This window comes from Hylobates moloch, unplaced genomic scaffold (assembly GCF_009828535.3).
Source record: "Hylobates moloch isolate HMO894 unplaced genomic scaffold, HMol_V3 SCAFFOLD_8, whole genome shotgun sequence".
NCBI lineage: Eukaryota > Metazoa > Chordata > Mammalia > Primates > Hylobatidae > Hylobates > Hylobates moloch.
Window position 1 is genome coordinate 42439792 of NW_026652283.1, and position 18060 is coordinate 42457851.

Below are 18060 nucleotides of genomic sequence, written 5' to 3' on the forward strand. Positions count from 1 at the left end.
AAGAGGGCCAGGCATTCTTTCTCCGTTTTTCTTCACTCCTCCCGGACTCTCCTTTTCTTGTCCAGGCTTCTTGAGCTCAAGCTATGAAGAGCCCAAACTTGCAAAGGGAAGAGAACCATCATACAGTATGCACCCTCCCCCTGCCAGCCCTGGACTAGGTACTATAATCTAGTTACTACATTTAATTCCCCAACCACATTCCAGATGGGGTGGAGCAGTATGGGTATAAATTATTCCTATTTTCCAGAGGAGACTGAGACTTGGGAGTTGAGGCCACCTGCCTGAAGTGGTAACAGGTTGGAAGCGGAAGGCATTAGATTTGAATCCTGTCTGTCTGATGCCCAAATGCCTGGTCTCTTCTCTGCCCCAAACCACAAAACCCCTGTGACTCACCATTCCCAGCAAGCTCACCTCCAACCAGAGAGCACTTGTTTCTAACCTCCGCCTTCAGTTCACACACACCCCAGCTGGTAAAGCTCTTCTGTGAGGTCAGCGATATACCAGTGTAGGAGACAGCCCCACTGTCAGTGAGAGGACAGTGTAGAAGTCACTCCTCCCCTGGGTCAACAAAATGCCAGTGTGGGAGAAACACCCCCATCGTCAGCAAAATGCCAGTACAGGAGATGCACCCTGCACCCCAAGTCAGCAGATTACTAACAGGAGAGACAGTGCCACAGTCAGCAAAAGGCCAGTGTGAGAGACACTTCCCTCCTCTTCTGGGGCCCATGACATTGACTGGGGGGTACACACAGAGAGCTCTCCAAGGTGGTGCCCCTGGAGTGGGAGGAGGCACCAAGGCAGCTGTTGCCTGGGGGAGAAGGTTGTGGCTGGGGAGTGGGGCAGGTGAGAGTTATCACATGGCACTAATGAAATCAACCACCAGCCTGCTCCCCCCTCCCCAGGGACCCTCCAGGCTCCAGCTGATGCAATGCCCAGGCCAGATAATTGTTTTCTTCCCTCCTTAAAGGGCCAGCTGCTACTGCAGCTGCAGACATCACCCAGACCCCTGACAGACCCCACAGAGCTCAGCACCTGGGCAGGAAGTTGGGAAGCCCAGAGAGTAGCAGCTTTAGGCCTGGGCTCTGCGCAGTAAAATCCAATTAAAGTCCAGAGACCAGAAGCGTCGTTGAGCAAGGAGGGAGGGAGAGAGAATAGTTAAGACAGTGACACAGACCACATGCCCTGGGAGAAGAGACCGTGGTCCCTGCTGGGTCCTCAGCACCTGGCTCCTGCATGCCTGCCCCAGCAAGTACTTGGCACAGGGGTTGCTCATGAGTTCAGCAGTTAGCTGCTGAGCCCTCCTGAGTGCCAGGCACTGTGCTGCGCAGCTCAAATCCACCATTTCACTCCCTCCTTCCTGCTACCCACATAGCAGCTGGGTTTGTTTTACTGAAAGAGTCTCAGAGAGGGGAAGTGATTTCCTCAATATCACACAGCCAGAAAGTGGCAGAGCTTGGGTTCGAAGCCAAGTTTAACCAACTCTGGGCTTCATACCCTGCAAAGGGTTGGATAAGTGTAGAAACCCAGGGCTGGAAGTCCCTAAGCAAGGCAGTCAGGAACAGAAGGCAGGGAAGGGGTCTGTGGGCCTTAAACAAACAACAAAGGGCATGGTGCTTGGTTTAAGCACAGGGTGCATGGGTCACCTCCCCAGCACATCCCTGCCAACCCACCCACCCCGCCCCCCAACCAAGAATGCCCCATTAGGCTACCCACATGCCCCCAGGGACAGTTGGCAGCTGCCTGATTACAGACTAATTGGTGGCTGGCAGCAACTATGGTGAGGTGGGGGAGATGGCTCATTAACCCCTTGTTGACCAGGCCCAATCCTCCTCCCATGACTTCAGGCCCCAAACCCAAGGAACCCAGACTTAAGAAGTCATCATGGATAGAGGACAGGGCCAAAGGAGCAGCAGCCTTCTTCCCTACATCCTGATAACACCCCTGGGGCTAGGGTTGGACACTGATATTCACCCAGGTGTCCAAGCCCTGAAGGGCCACATTGAAACAGGCCCCAAGTGGCAGTGCCAGCCAATGCCCCCTGCTCTCCAGCCTTGATATGCCATTGCCCACCCCATTCCAGGATCCTTCCTGAGCCTTCAGGACCAGGACATTGAAGAAACCCACTCCTCAGGGCTGAGTTGTCCAGAGGTGATGGGGACATGGGGTCCAGGTGCCCAGGCGGCCAGTCAGGGAAGAGCTCCTCCCTATGAATGACAGCATGCCCAAGTTGCCCATTAAGGGTCCTGCCAAGCCTCCCTGAACCCTGGGCTCTGCACCATGCTGCTGACCAACTGCTTTCCCAGCTTCCCAAAGCCCCCTCTTCCCACCCCAGGGCTGGAGTAAGCAGCACTCCTTTTCTTTTATGGGGCGGAGGGGGTCCTCTGGACACCACAACGGTGTCATGTTGTGAGGAAAAAGTGGCTGCTTCTCAACCAGGGCACAGGCAGAAGGGAGAAAAGCAGGCTGCCTTCCAGCTCCCTTTCCAGGAGGGATTTTAAGCACTTTCCAAAAATGCCATGCCAGGCAATGCTGTTGAAGACCAGGGCCCCAGGAGCTCTGAGCATCAGCAAAGAACTCAAGACTCTGGGCCCCCTTCCCCATTTTCCAGGCTTCCCCAAACACCCCACGTCCCTCTCTCATCCCTTAGTCCCCTCCCCAGAGCCCTCTCACACCCTGTGTTCATCACCCCACCCCCGCCCCTGCACACTCACATCCCTACGTTGCGCTTCATGGCCAGGGCCCCCCTCCCCCCGTGGTCCTCCAGACCTCTGCAGCCCCCTCCCCACGTCCACTCCCAGGAGAGCAAGGCCTACTGACTTACCCGGAGGCGGGGCCGGGGTCCAGACAGGGAGGGGGCCTCCACAGGCCGAGGCAGCTCCGCAAGGCGGGGCAGGTGCTGCCCCGGGACCCCGCCCCGCGGACCCGGCAGTAGGCGCGGCCCGGCCCCAGGCGGGCGCGGACTCCGAGTGGATAGGCACGCGGGGCGGGGAGGGGCGGCGAGGGAGGCTCACGGGGGCATCGCCCGCCACCACGGGGGCAGCTCCGCTCCGCCCGCCTGCGCTGCCGGCTCCGCAGCAGCCACCGTTTTCAGTCGCCGCCGGGTGCAAAGCCCAAGCTTGGGCTGGCGGGAGGCGAAGGGGAGGCGGGGCCTGCTGGGGGCGGGGCCGCATGGATGGGCGGGGCCGGTGGGGCCGGGCCTCGGTGGTGGGCGGGGCCTAGGGGAATCCGGGGAGTTTGGCTCGCCGGGTTGGGGTTGGGGGAGACCTACATTAATGAGGCCTCCAAGAAGCGGGGTCTGGGGAAGCCTCATTCCTCTCCGTGTCCCTAGGACTCTCTTGCCTCCTGCCTGGCCTCCCCTCTCCACCAGCAACCCTATCTGTTCTTTCTCATCCTTCCTTTTCTTTGGGGCACCTCCCAGGACCTCACAGGCACCGCGGCGCCCCCTGCCCTACCCTGAACCAGTTCCAGGAACGTCAGATGGTAAGAGAAGAAGAAACGACTTACAAACGTCAAGTCCATTTCCAGATGGAAAAACTGAAGCTCAGATAGGAGAAAAGACTTGCCCAAATGCGTGGTATGAAGAGAAAGACTTTATAATGTCCCTTTCAGACAGAAGGAAGTAGAGTGGCCGGCCCTGAAGCCCAAGTTAACCTGCTTCCCCTGCGCTCTCTACTTCTAGAGCAATGGTTTTAAACTTGGGGAGATTTTGCCCCCCAGGGAACATTCGACCATGTCTGGAAACATTTTTGGTTTTCCCAACGAGGAGGTTGCTACTGGCGTCTCATGAGAAGAGACCAGGGATGCTGCTACACGCCTTCAATGCACAGGACAACCCCCGCTCCAGAGAATTGTCAGGCCCGAAATGTCAGGTTTTTGAGGTTGAGAAACTGTTCTAGGGCTTGGCATCTGCCTATATAAACTTCCAAATAGACTCCTGGAGTCCTGGGTTCTTCTGCAGCCCGGGAGGATACTGTATAAAGTCTTTCCTAGGGTCGTGCCTGCCCCAACTTGTCTATTTAACCTTGCTTAGGACTGGTCAGTTCCACTCTTGGGCTCCAGTGTTTTGAATTCCACCCATTGACAGAGAGGACAGAATAACTAATATTTGCTGGAGGCATGTAAAACCAGTAGTCTCCCTGCTGAGGGCATGAATTAAAATGTAAATGGGAGCGGGGTGCGGTGGCTCATGCCTGTACCAGTGTTTTGGGAGGCCAAGGTGGGCGGATCACTTGAGGCCAGGAGTTCGATCAGCCTGGCCAACATGGTGAAACCCCATCTCTACTAAAAATACAAAAATTAGCCAGGTATGGTGACACACACCTATAGTCCCAGCTACTCGGGAGGCTGAGGTACGAGAATCACTTGAACCCAGGAGGCGGAGGTTGCAGTGAGCCGAGGTCGCACCACTGCACTCCAGCCTGAGTGACAGGGGGAACTCTGCCTCAAAAAAAAAAAAAAAAAAAAAGTGAGTGGGAAGGTGGGGAGAAAAAGGAAAATTATTGGGATTAAAGAATCCTCCTGGGGATTGCTAGGAGGCATACTCATCTTATGCCTTCCCTTCTCACCTGGTCTGTGAGAAGCATAAACTGAGGCCCTACAATGTGAAAAGCCTCAAAGTGGGTTCCATAGCTGGTCAGAGGTGGAGCTGGGGCTCCTAATTATATTTACACATTAATTAAAGCTTTTTCATCAGCTATTCTACCTCAGGCCTAGGCCTGGAACTAGGGCCTGGGTGGTAGAATGTTTGCTCTGGAGCAGCAAGGGGGACTAGATTAGGGAAGGTAGGATGGAGGCCAGGGCAGGACCTGGAACAAGGGTGGAGGTGAGGGGTGGGAGCACAGAGAGGAATCAGGCTTCCTGTGTGCTCCTCCCTGGCCCCTTTCACAGAGACAGGTAAACCAGAGGCTCCCTTTGCACATCTGATGAAAACTTTGCACTATCTCTCTGGAGATGTGCAATGTACATTTTGCATATAATTTCAGTATCTTCAAAGTTCTATATTGGTTACCAGAAGGATTGGATGGGAGGTGGGTGGAGAGGGGGTTGATTCTTAAGTGTATATAGAAGAATAAACATACAGGAATAAAAAGTCCAGGAAGAAAAGTAATGAAAAGGGATTTGTCTTACCCGATACTAAGACATACTATAAAGTCAATGTATTTAAAGCAGTACGGTATTGAAGCAGGACTAGACCGATCTGTGGAACAAAATGGAGTATGGAAATGGATCCAGCCCCACAAGGGAATTCAATGTATGATAAAGATAGCACTTCAGGCCCGGCACAGTGGCTCATGCCAGTAATCCCAAAACTTTGGGAGGTTGAGGCAGGTGGATCCCTTGAGACTAGCCTGGGCAACATGGCAAAACTTTGTCTCTATAAAAAATACAAAACTTTTGGCCAGGGGCGGTGGCTCACACCTGTAATCCCAGCACTTTGAGAGGCCGAGGCAGGCAGATCACAAGGTCAAGAGATTGAGACCATCCTAGCCAACATGGTGAAACCCCGTCTCAACTAAAAATACAAAAATTAGCTGGGCGTGGTGGCGTGCACCTGTAGTCCCAGCTACTTGGGAGACTGAGGCAGGAGAATCGCTTGAACCCAGGAGGCGGAGGTTGTGGTGAGCTGAGATCGCGCCACTGCACTCCAGCCTGGTGACAGAGCAAGACTCTGTCTCAAAAAAAAAAAAAATTATCTGGGCATGATTGCACACACCTGTAGTCCCAGCTACCAAGGAGGCTGAACTGGGAGGATTACCTGAGCCTGGGAGGTCAAGGCTGCAGTGAGCTGTGATCATGCCACTGCACTCCAGCCTGGGCAACAGAGCAAGACCTTGTCTCTAAATGAATGAATGAATAAAAGACAGCACTTCAGACAAATGGGGGGCGGGTGTTGGTAGGGGGTTGTGGGGAGGAGATCAAATGGGTGGAATAACCAGCAAGTCTTTTGGGGAAATTACAAAAAACTGTGCCCTTATTCTACACTGAAATAAATTCCAGGTGGAGCACATATTTAACACCATAATGTATCAGAAAAAAGACATGAGTGAATATTTTAATAATCTTGTGATGGAAGAGATTTTCTAAGCATGATGAAACCTAGAAGCCATAAGAGAAAATATGGAAATGTTTGACTACAAGACTTCTATACAGAGGAAATGGCCATAAGCCAGTTTGAAAGACAAATGACAAAACGGAGGGAATATATCCTGGTTGCCCCCTACTCTGTCCCCTCCTGCCCGCCAGCCGCTCCAAGCCGAGACGGGGACGAGCAGGAGCGATGGCTGGGGCTGTGAGAGTCGAGACCAAGCACCTGGCAGAGGCTTCTCCCGCGGCGCTCTGGCCAGCGCCCACATGTTTAGGGGCCGGGAAGTCCCGGAAACCCCAGGCGGGCCATCTGGGTCCTCAGCAGGTGCCTTGGCACAGCGGAGCCGAAGTCCTCCTGGAGGCTGCTCACCACTTCCCTCGCGTGGCCATCCTAAGAACTGCAATCCTCTATTCCTGCTCAGCCCCTTCTGAGTATCAAGGCGAGAATTTAAAAATAAATAAATAACAGCTAATTTTTTGAGGGAACTAACCATGTTCCAGGCATTGTGTTAAACACTTAAGCTAGCATATTTCATTTTCCCCTCAAAACAGCTCTTCGAGGTAGGTGCACTGTATTCTTATCTCCATTTGATGGACGGAAACTGAGGCTTGAAAAAAGTGACTTGTCTAATCTCTAAGTGGTGGCACCAGAATTTACTGCCACATTCCTGGCCTCAGCTCTTAATGTAATAAAGCCAAGTCTCTGGGAAAATTCAATAAAACAAACTTTTTTGAGGCTTACCTTGATCCAGGCCTTTTGCAGGTGCTGGGGATTCTGAACTGAGGAAAATAGTCATCAGAGGTGACAGCAGAGGAACACTCCTGATACAGCGAATCCTGATGGCTACAGAGGACTCATTCACCCCGGGAAGCGGTGGGGGCAGTGGGGAGGGATCCCAGAGGAGACGTCTTCCAAGCTGCATCTTGTGGAGAGAGCGTAGTGGGGTGGCACTTAACTAAGTGGGCTGGATGACAAGTGGGGCTTGGGTGAGAAGCAGTGATCTATATGCTCAGTTTGGGGGTAGACCACAGATGGGGCTGAATAAAGTACACCAGAACCAAGCTAAGGAGTTTGGGTGCAAAGATTTTTTTGAGAGCTTTTCCATGTTTCAGTTGCTTGGGTCTAGGGACCCAACCCAACCTGCCTCTTTTGCAGATGCTTCCCCACCCCAGTTCAAGGTGCTCTCAGAAACTCAAAGTCCCTCCTGATTCCTTCCTCTTCCTCACTTCTATCCACTTAATTATCAGGGCCGTCCAGTCTGCTTCCTAAATACTTTCTAGGTTCACCCACTTCTCTCCATCCCTCTTGCCTCTCCTCTAGTCCAGCCTGCCTTCCTGTCACTCCTGAATTCAGCTGCTGTTGGTGACTTGGTCTCACCACCTTCAAATTTTACACAAGAGAAATCCTTCTAAAACATATCTGACCACATCCCCTCTCCTACTGAAAATGCTTTTCATTGAATCATTCAACAAATATCAAGTATTTATTATATGTTGAATATTCAAGATATGATTATGAGCAAAACATGGAATTTAAAGCCTACGGGGGTGACAGACATGAACCAAATCACCCCCTAAATAATTGTATAATAAAAACTGCGCTAGATGCTATGGGAGACACTGGCCTAGAGAGGGAGATCTTTGAATGCTCCCCAAGGCATCCCATCTGAAGTTTGAATAGCAGTCAGCCAGATCAACAAGCCAAGGATGAGTAAGAGCTTACACAAAGGCACTGAAGTTGCTTCTCTGAGTTTCTGTTTCCTTGTCTGTATAATGGGAATGTTTAGAGTTATGAGGATTAAATGAGTTAATATGTGTAAAGTTCTTAGAACAGGCCTTAGGACATAAGTTTTCCATAAATGTTAGTTATTATATATATATATATATATATATATTTGAGACGGAGTCTCACTCTGCTACCCAGGAGGCAGTGGCATGATCTCTGCTCACTGCAACCTCCACCTCCCAGGTTGAAGCAATTCTTCTGCCTCAGCCTCCTGGGTAGCTGGGATTACAGGCATGTGCCACTATGCCTGGCTAATTTTTGTATTTTTTGTAGAGATGGGGTTTCACCATATTGGCCAGGCTAGTCTTGAATCCTGATCTGTCCGCCTCAGCCTCCCAAAGTGCGGGGATTACAGGAGTGAGCCACTGCGCCTGGCCAATAACTTAATAATATATATTTTTTAAGTGGAGAGATATTGGAAATCTTTCAGCAAAGGAGTTAAAGGAGAAAGTAGCATTTTTAAAATGTCACTCCAGCTGCAATGAGGAGCATGGATTAGCACAAAGAAAGAGCAGATTTGGGGAAACTAATGAGACTTTTGCGGGGTCCATTGAGAGCTATGGGGATTTGGGCTAGGGAGGCAGAGGGAAGTTGGAGAGATTTTGTGGTTTAGGTAGTAGACACTGCTGGGCTTGCTGTTTTATTGGTAGTGGGAGACTGTAGGAGGTAGGTGGTCCCTACAACTGGTTGGGTGGTGATGTTCTTCACCAAGACAGGGAAGCCTGAACGATGCCTAGGCCTTGGCGGGGGGATGCTGATTCTGGATGTGTTTAGATGCACATCCTGTGGGACATCCCAGATGAGGGCTGCATAGGCAGCTGATTCACTGTGGAGTTCAGAGGAGAAACTGTGGCTGGAGATACAAAACTAAGATTATTGGTGATATGGTTTGGATTTGTGTTCCCACCTAAATCTCATGTCAAATTTGTAATCCCCAGTGTTGGAGGTGGGGCCTGGTGGGAGATGATTATACTAGGGGTGTTTTCTCATGAATGTTTTAGCACCATCCCCTTGGTGCTCTTCTCGTTATAGTGAGTGAGTTCTCATGAGATCCAGTTGTTTAAAAGTGTGTGGCACCGGCCAGGCGCAGTGACTCACGCCTGTAATCCCAGCACTTTGGGAGGCTGAGGTGGGCGGATCACAAGGTTGGAGATCGAGACCATCCTGGCTAACACGGTGAAACCCCGTCTCTGCTAAAAATACAAAAAATTAGCCAGGCTTGGTGGCAGGCACCTGTAGTCCCAGCTACTCGGAAGGCTGAGGCAGAATGGCGTGAACCCGGGAGGCGGAGCTTGCAGTGAGCCGAGATCACGCCACTGCACTCCAGCCTGGGTGACAGAGAAAGACTCCATCTCAAAAAAAAAAAAAAAGTGTGTGGCACCACCCGACCACTCTGTCTTCCTCCTGCTCCTGCCATGTAAGACGCGCTGGCTCCCCCTTTGCCTTCAGTCATGACTGGAAGCTTCCTGAGGCTTCCCCAGAAAGCAAGCAGATGCCAGTATCATGCTTCCTGTACAGCCTGTGGAACTGTGAGCCAATTAAACCCCTTTCCTTTCCTTTTCTTTTCTTTTTTCTTTTCTTTTTCTTTTTTTTTTTTTTTTTGAGATGGAGTCTCACTCTGTCACCTAGGCTTAGACTGGAGTGCAGTGGCATGATCTCAGCTCACTGCAACCTCCACCTCCCAGGTTCAAGGGATTCTCCTACCTCAGCCTCCCAAGTAGCTGGGACTACAGTCATGTACCACCATGCCCAGCTAATTTTTTTATTTTTGGTAGAGACAGGGTTTTACCATGTTGCCCAGGCTGTTCTCGAACTCCTGATCTCAAGTGATCTGCCCACCTCGGCCTCACAAAGTGCTGAGATTACAGGCATGAGCCACCACGCCCAGCCTCCCTTTTCTTTATAAATTACCCAGTCTCAGGTATTTCCTTATAGCAATGCAAGAACAGACTAAAACAGTTGGCAAATAAGTGATCACCTCAATCACCCCATCTTTGAGATGGTAGAGGTAGGAGATAGATAGATGATTTTTTTTTTTTTTTTTTTGAGACGGAGTCTCGCTCTTTCACCCAGGCGGGACTGCAGTGGTGCTATCTTGGCTCACTGCAAGCTCCGCCTCCTGGGTTCACGCCATTCTCCTGCCTCAGCCTCCTGAGTAGCTGGGACTACAGGCGCCCACCACTGCGCCCGGCTAATTTTTTGTATTTTCAGTAGAGACAGGGTTTCACCGTGTTAGCCAAGATGGTCTCGATCTCCTGACCTCGTGATCCACCCGCCTGGGCCTCCCAAAGTGCTGGGATTACAGGGGTGAGCCACCGCGCCCAGCTGCCAGATGATTTTTAAGGTTTCTTCTGGTTCAAACACGCATAGGATTCCAAGTGTTGAGGTCAGTAGGACTCCAGAGACAGAGAGAAAATCGATGTGGTCTGAAAGACTTGGCAGAAGCTCCTTGGAGGCTATTCGTTATTCATTCATCAGTCTTTTACTGAGCAACTACTCTGAGCCACATACTCTATTGGGGGTGGAAGGGTAAATAAGACCTAGCCGCCAAACCAGTGTGGTGGCTCACATCTGTAATTTCAGCTCCTCAGGAGGCCGAGGCAGAAGATTGCTTGAGTCCAGGAGTTCAAGGCTACATTAAACTGATTGTATCACTGCACTCCAGCCTAGGTAACAGGGTAAGACCCCATCTCTGGAAAAAAAAAAAAAAAAAGGCCGGGCATGGTGGATTACAGGCTGTGATTATGCCTGTAATCCCGGCACTTTGGGAGGCCAAGGCAGGTGGATTGCTTGAGGTCAGGAGTTCATGACCAATCTGACCATCATGGTGAAAACCTGTCTCTACTAAAAATACAAAAATTAGCGGAGCGTGGTGGCAGATGCCTGTGATCCCAGCCACTTGGGAGGCTGAGGCAAGATAATTGCTTGAAACTGGGAGGCGGAGGTTGCAGTGAGCCAAGAATGCACCACTGCACTCCAGCCTGGTGACACAGCAAGGCTCCGTCTCAAAAAAAAAAAAAAAAAAAAAAAAAGCATCTCAGAGTCTCAGGCTTGGTAGACCAAGGAATGTTTCCTAAAGGAAGTAACAACTAAGATAGGAACCAAAAGTCAGGTAAAACAAAGCTCCCTCCTCTTGAATTTTTCACTTTAGACTTTACCATGCACTCTCAGAGTCCATTCCAGGAACAAAGGCCCAGGCAATAGCAGTTGCATTTCCCAGGTTCTGTTGAATTTTCCTTCTTCTCAATGTTCCCTCTGGCCTCATCTTCACATTCGCCACCAGGGCTAGGAATAGGGTCAGGGCAAAGGGACTGAGGGTACAGAAGTAGGGAGGCACTCTCTCATGGGTCATGCAATGTGCTCCTGGCCCTCTTCCCAGTCACACCCCCACTCTAGCTTTTCCCTGTACTCTGCTGGCATCTTGCTATTCCCACATGTGGCTTCCTCTGTTTATGGTGAGCCTTGCCAACACTTGACTGAGGAAAGCTTGCTCATGATGAGCTCAGATGTCACCTCCTCCTGGAAGCCTACTGCTTTCTCCAGTCATCCCTGTCCTTCTCCCTAGGCCAAGATGGTCCCCTGTGCTCTAACAGCATGGTGAAGACTGCACAGTGGTTAACAGAACAGGCTTTAGCATCAGAGCCCTGCTGTGCTGTTTATTATCTGTGAATCACTCTCTGAGCCTGTTTCCTTCCACATGTGTGAAATGTGGTGCTGGTATCACAGGGGAGTTGTAAAGATTAAATGAGAAAACATATGTAAAGTGATCAGCAGTGACTGGTATATGTACCAGTCAGATACATGATATAATAAAGATAAAGATAGGAAAATAATGAGAATAAATGAGCACTTTAGAAGACGCATAAACAATAACAATAACTACCACTTACAGTAAGTGGTTATTGTTTATACTTCTTCTAAAGTGCTCATGTTTTCTAATTATTTTCCTGCCTTTATCTTCATTATATCCTAAGCTTCTGGGGGGCAAGAAGGAAGAAGAGGAGGAGGAAGAAGATATTAATAAATGACGTTTAACAAGAATACGACATGTCTGCTGACTAAAGAAATGACAGTTTCATGGGAAAGGTTCTGGGCAGGAAATCTGGAATCCGGAGCTCCAATCGCATGGTCCTAGTGATGGTACAGTTTCTGCCTCACTCACATTCACTTTAAGGAAAAGCTGCCCAGACCACGAACCCTGCTGGGGCCACACTTTGGCCCCTCCAGCCTCTAGACTTGAGCAGATAGGGCCAGCACCGGAGTCAAGGGTCACCATTTAATATATTAGCTGCTGTCCTCTGACCAATGGTGTATACTATGGTGTGAATGTGTTCCCCAAGGTTCATGTGCTGGAAACTGAATCCCCAAGGCAACAGTGTTGAGAGGAGGGACCTTCAGGAGGTGATTAGGTCATGGGGATTCTGCCATCATGAATACATTAATGACGATATTGAGGGAGTGGGTTCCTGATAAAAGGATGCATTCAACTCCACTTCTTCTTCTCTCTTTCTCCCCTTCTCTCTGTCCCTGTCATGCTGTCTTGCTCTCTTGCCCTTCACCTGCTGCCATGGAATACACAGCAAGAAGGCCCTTGACAGATGTGTACCCCTAAACCTTAGACTTACCAGGCTTTAGAGCTGTAAGAAATATATCTCTATACTTTATAAATTACCTAGTTTCAGATATTCTGATATAGCAGCACAAAATGAACTAAGACAACCTAGCACAACAATCTAAGATGGGCCGATTTGAGGCTTTATTGAACCAAGGAACAGAAAGACATTGTTGGCCAGGCCTGGTGCCTCACACACGAAACCCCAGAACTTCGAGGGGTCAAGGTGGGAGGATCAGTTAAGCCCAGGAGCTCAAGAACAGCCTGGGCAACACAGTGAGACTTCGTCTCTACAAAAGGAAAAAAAAAATTTTTAATTAGCCAAGCATGGTGGTGCATGCCTATATTCTCAGCCACTTTGGAGGCTGAGGTGGGAGGATCATTTGAGCCTGGGAGGCAGAGGTTGCAGTGAGCCGAGATCGTGCCATGCCACTGCACTACAGCCTGGGTGATAGAGTGAGACCCTGTCTCAGGAAAAACAAACAAACAAACAAAAAAAAGTTAAGAAATTGTCAGGTGGCAGAGGGAGTTGAAGTGGAGAAGTCAGAGACAGCCAGGTATGGTGGCTCACGCCTGTAATTCCAACCATTTGGGAGGCTGAGGCAAGTGGATTGCTTGAGTCCAGGAATTCATGACCAGCCTAGGCAACATGGTAAAGCCCTGTCTCTACAAAAAATAGAAAAATTAGGCTGGGTGCAGTGGCTCATGCCTGTAACCCCAGCACTTTGGGAGGTTGAGACAGGAGGATCACCTAAGGTCAGGAGTTCGAGACCAGCCTGGCCAACGTGGTGAAACCCTGTCTCTATTGAAAATACAAAAATTAGTCGGTCGTAGTGGTACACGCCTGTAATCTCAGCTACTCAGGAGGCTGAGGCAGGAGAATCGCTTGAACCTGGGAGGCGGAGGTTGCGGTGAGCTGAGCTCGCGCCATTGCACTCCAGCCTGAGAAACAAGAGTGAAACTCCATCTCAAAAACAAACAAAAAAATTAGCCAGGCATAGTGACACATGCCTGTAGTCCCAGCCACTTGGGAGGCTGAGGCAGGAAGATCGTTTGAGCCCAGGATGTGGAGGTTGCAGTGAGTGATGATCGTGGCATTGTACTCCAGCCTGGGTGACAGAGCAAGACCCTGTCAAAAAAAAAAAAAAAGTCATAGACAAGTAGGTCTTGGCCAGGAAAGCCATGTGCAGGTCCAGAGAATTAGGAGCAGAGACCAAGAGAAGGCAGAAGCCTGACTGTAGGTAGAGGGGGAAGGAGCAATTCTATCCAGCGATGAGGAGTGGTGAGGAGACAGAGAATGAATAGACCAGTGAGTCCTAGACCTCTATCCTTCCTCCTGCCTTTCAGTTCCAGTCCTTACAAGAAACTCCTTTGTACTTGAGCTAAATTGGGTGGGCTTCTGTGGCCCAATGAGCCTGACTCTACTGTGTTATCTTGGCAAGTCCCTGCCCCTCTCTGAGCCTCGGTCTGACTAGATTATCTCTAAAGTCGTCTCCAGATCAGTGTTCTTTCTGAACACTGTGTAGAGGGGATGGTTTTTAGGTTGTTGGCACCTGAGTTCAGTATTAGTTACAGAGTGCCCCTGACATCCTGGCTCCCAAAATAGTGTGGTGGCTGGTTAAAGAGCCTGTTAGAGGATCCAACACCCACCTGGCTTTGAACCTGAGACCAGCTGATACAATTCCACTCCTCCTTCGATTGTATCTTTTGTTGGATCACAAAAGAACTGAGGAACCAGGGCTGGTGCTTCTCCAGTGTCTTTTGGCTGCTGAATGCCCTACCTGCCCCCTTAATACTTTTCTGGACCCACTTCAGCATTTCAGAGGATTTCAGTGCCAAGTCTGCTCTAAAAAAAAGTGCCACTCCAGGAAGAATTTGAACAAAAAAAGTTTCCTTCTTTGGTATTAAGATTTCCTGCCTTCCAGCTGTTTGGCTCTGAGCCTGTGCCCTGCCTTCATCCTCCTAAGCTAACAGCTATGTTGATAATAATACTGCCTTGCTTTTGTATGGTGTTTTGCACTTTTCAGAGCATTTTAACACTTACCTTATTTGATTTAAAAAACTCAGGCAGGATGGACAAGAAGGAGAGGCAGAGGATAATACCTGGATAATATCTATCACTTCTCCCATTCCCTCTACCCCCTTAAGACAATTTATTTTAAAAGAATGTAAAAAAAAATTATTCCTACGCCTTTTTTAAAAACAGGTGGAATTTTTTTTTTTTTTTGAGACAGAGTCTCTGTCACCCAGGCTGGAGTGCAGTGGCACAATCTCAGCTCACTACAACCTCCGCCTCCCAGGTTCAAACGATTTTCCTGCCTCAATCACCTGAGTAGCTGGGATCACAGGTGTGCACCACCATGCCCAGCTAATTTTTTAAAAATTATTTTTAGTAGAAATGGGGTTTCACCATGTTGGCCAGGCTGGTCTCAAACTCCTGACCTCAGGTGATCTGCCCGCCTCAGCCTCCCAGGGTGCTGGGATTACAGGTGTGAGCCACTGTGCCGGCCTAATATAAGGTGGAAATATTGAGATTAAACTTGATTAAGTGACTTGCCCAAGGTCAAAGAGCAGGTTGATGGCTGAGTAGGATCTATAAGGCTTACAATCAAGGATCATGCTTGGCCGGGTGCGGTGGCTCATGCCTGTAATCCCAGCACTTTCGGAGGCCGAGGCAGGCGGATCACGAGGTCAGGAGATTGAGACCATCCTGGCTAACACGGTGAAACCTCGTCTTCACTAAAAATACAAAAAATTAGCCAGGCATGGTGGCGGGCGCCTGTAGTCCCAGCTACTTGGGAGGCTGAGGCAGGAGAATGGCGTGAACCCAGGAGGCGGAGCTTGCAGTGAGCTGAGATCACACCACCGCACTCCAGCCTGGGTGACAGAGCGAGATTCCATCTCAAAAAAGAACAATAAATAAATAATTTTTTAAAAAAAGGATCACACTTAATGTTTATAGTCATTTTCTCAAGACCTGCCTAACCCTATTTTGCACACTGCTAGTCAAGGCAAGGGACCTTGAAGAAAATTCGTGTTCTTGACATGTATGCCCCTTTGGTACTGCAGGGATCATTCATAATCTTAACCTGTACCCTCTGCAGAGACTTAGCTGTCCCATAGTGGCTTGTGAAGCACCAGGAGGTCACAGAAGTAAGCTAGGTTGGATGTAAGACTTTCATTACTGTTCCTTGGGTACTAGCAAGAATAAATTCTGTTGGAAAACACTGTTTTCTTGTTTTTGTTACAGAACACTTGGCAGAAGACAGAAAAGGTTGAGAACCATCAGTCTATCCCTCTCTCGGTATCTCTAAAAAAAAGGAAGCAGGGCCAGGTGCGGTGGCTCACGCCTGTAATCCCAGCACTTTGGGAGGCCAAGGTGGGTGGATCACTTGAAGTCAGGAGTTCAAGACTGGCCTGGCCCACATGGTGAAACCCTGTCTTTACTAAAAATACAAAAATTAGCTGAGTGTGGTGGTGCATGCCTGTAATCCCAGCTATTCGGGAGGCTGAGGCAGGAAAATTGCTTGAACCCGCTAGGTGGAGGTTGCGGTGAGCTGAGATTGCACCACTGTGCTCCATCCTGGGTGACAGAGCGAGACTCCATCTCAAACAAACAAACAAAAAAAGGAAGCAGAGGTAATAGTCTCTTTCTCTCCTCCCTCCCTAAACTCTACTCTGCAGCAAGGACATCCTTCCCTGGCCCCTCTGTTTTGGGCCTCCTTGCCAACTGCGCTTATCGCTGCATTCCCACCTGGTCATTCCAGAGCCTATCCCTCTCAGCTACAACATGGAGTCAAGTTATCTTGGGAGGCAAGCAGTAAGCTCTCCATAACACAGTTCTAATAGCTGGGGACAGGTGAGGAAGCAGAAGGGAGTAGCAGCTCTCCCTGTGCTTGCTCCAGAGTCGGCACTCACCCCTTGCTCAGTGCCCCAGCTGAAAGCTTAGTGGGCAGCTCTTATGGTATCACCCAGCACAACAACTGTAGATGCACAGCTGTGAAGTTAGTAATTGCAGTTAGCTCATCTGATGGCCAGGGCAACACTGTGTCAGTCCGGGTGAAGACAAGAAAACAGAAGTGATTGGAATTTCAAACAGAGGGAATTGGTGTCAGAGAACTGGTTAGAAATCTGTTAGAAAGCCTGAAGGAGCAAAACTGGTAAAGTTGGGTAGACTAGAGATTAATAGATGCAAGAAGTTCTAACACTCCAAGGCCTGGAGAATCAAAAGGGAAAGTGTCGCTAGACCCCAAAGTGCACTTGTTGCTAACACTACTGAAGCACTGCTTTTGCAATTATGCTAACAGAATTGCCAGAGGTCACTGGGGCCTCCAGCTACCCACTGCTGCCCCTCCATACCACCAACACTGCTGGAGCCTGGCAAGGAACCCACCACCACCACTGCTGGAAAGGCTGAAGGTCTCCAAGCCCATAACCACCAGCTGCTGCCAGAGTCTCCAGCAGAAGCAAAGAGAACAATGGCTTCACCTTTCCTCCCAGCATCCCCTCCCTAGGCACACAATTTCCCACCTGTACTTCCCATTGACCAAATATGACAGGAAGCCAGCTGGCAAGAAGTGTTTGGGGAATGTAGTTTTCAGGGTCCAGCATGGGAAAGATAGAGTGGAACTCAAAGCAAATAGGCAAATGACTAGTGCAAATACTATTGAAACTTTCAGCTGATGTGGGTACCTTAAAGGCCATATGTATTGGACATTAGTTGAAACATTCAATAGTATTTGCACTCGTCATTTGCTTTATTTCCCCATTTTTCCCTTTCTATTTAACAGTAGGCCCTCGTTTCCTTTCCAGGATTCATGTATTTCCAGGAAGGTAACTCCCTTGGGTAGAGCAGGGCTGAGCCAAATCAGGGGACTCGATCCACTGGCCAGAATGATGGGTCAGAGTGGTCACGTGAACTCAGCCGGTCCACTCAGAATGAATCTCAGGATTTATGCTGGGAAGGCGGGCACATGGACTCCCTCTTACTTACTAATCACAAATAAGAAAACATGCAGGCCCTGGGAGCTGTTGACAATCCTATTGGGACAATAAGGGGAATGAAAACCAAGAAGAAAGAGTAGCCTGGATGACTAGAAGTTTTTTTTTTTTGTTTTTGTTTTGGCACATATGTAACTTACATGCTGTAGCCACTGCTTAGAGCTCCAGTACAGTTGATTGGGCTCATACTCCTCTGGGTATCCATTATCTATCAGAAAGCAAAACTGGAGCCAGGAGTAGTGCTCAGGCCTGTAATCCCAGCACTTTGGAAGGCTGAGGGTGGAGGATCACTTGAGCCCAGGAGTTTTGAGACTCGCCTGGGCAACATAGTGAGACCCTGTCTCATAAAACAAACAAAAACAAAACAAAACAAAAAACCAACAACAAAAAAAAACAAGAACAACAACAAAAAAGCAAAACCAAGCAAGACCAATTTACAAGCATCATGGAAAACTCTGGAAGAGAAGGAAAGTTCTTTCCCATTGTCACATCCTAGATAGTGGCTTTTAAATATTTTTTACTGTACTCTCAAGAGTAAATCGATTTTTTTTTTTTTTTAAAGACAGTCTCACTCTGT

The 18060-nt window shown here is 49.3% G+C and overlaps 1 protein-coding gene across 1 annotated transcript in view; it reads right to left on the reverse strand.

Moving 5' to 3' along the window:
- The window catches only part of RIMS3 (regulating synaptic membrane exocytosis 3), a 45103-nt gene extending 41985 nt beyond the window's left edge, over positions 1-3118 (reverse strand). The window contains exon 1 of the mRNA XM_032160431.2: positions 2822-3118. The gene's annotated coding sequence lies outside the window, so the exon portion shown is untranslated. The remainder of the gene's footprint in view (positions 1-2821) is intronic.
- Between the last annotated feature and the right edge of the window lie 14942 nt (positions 3119-18060).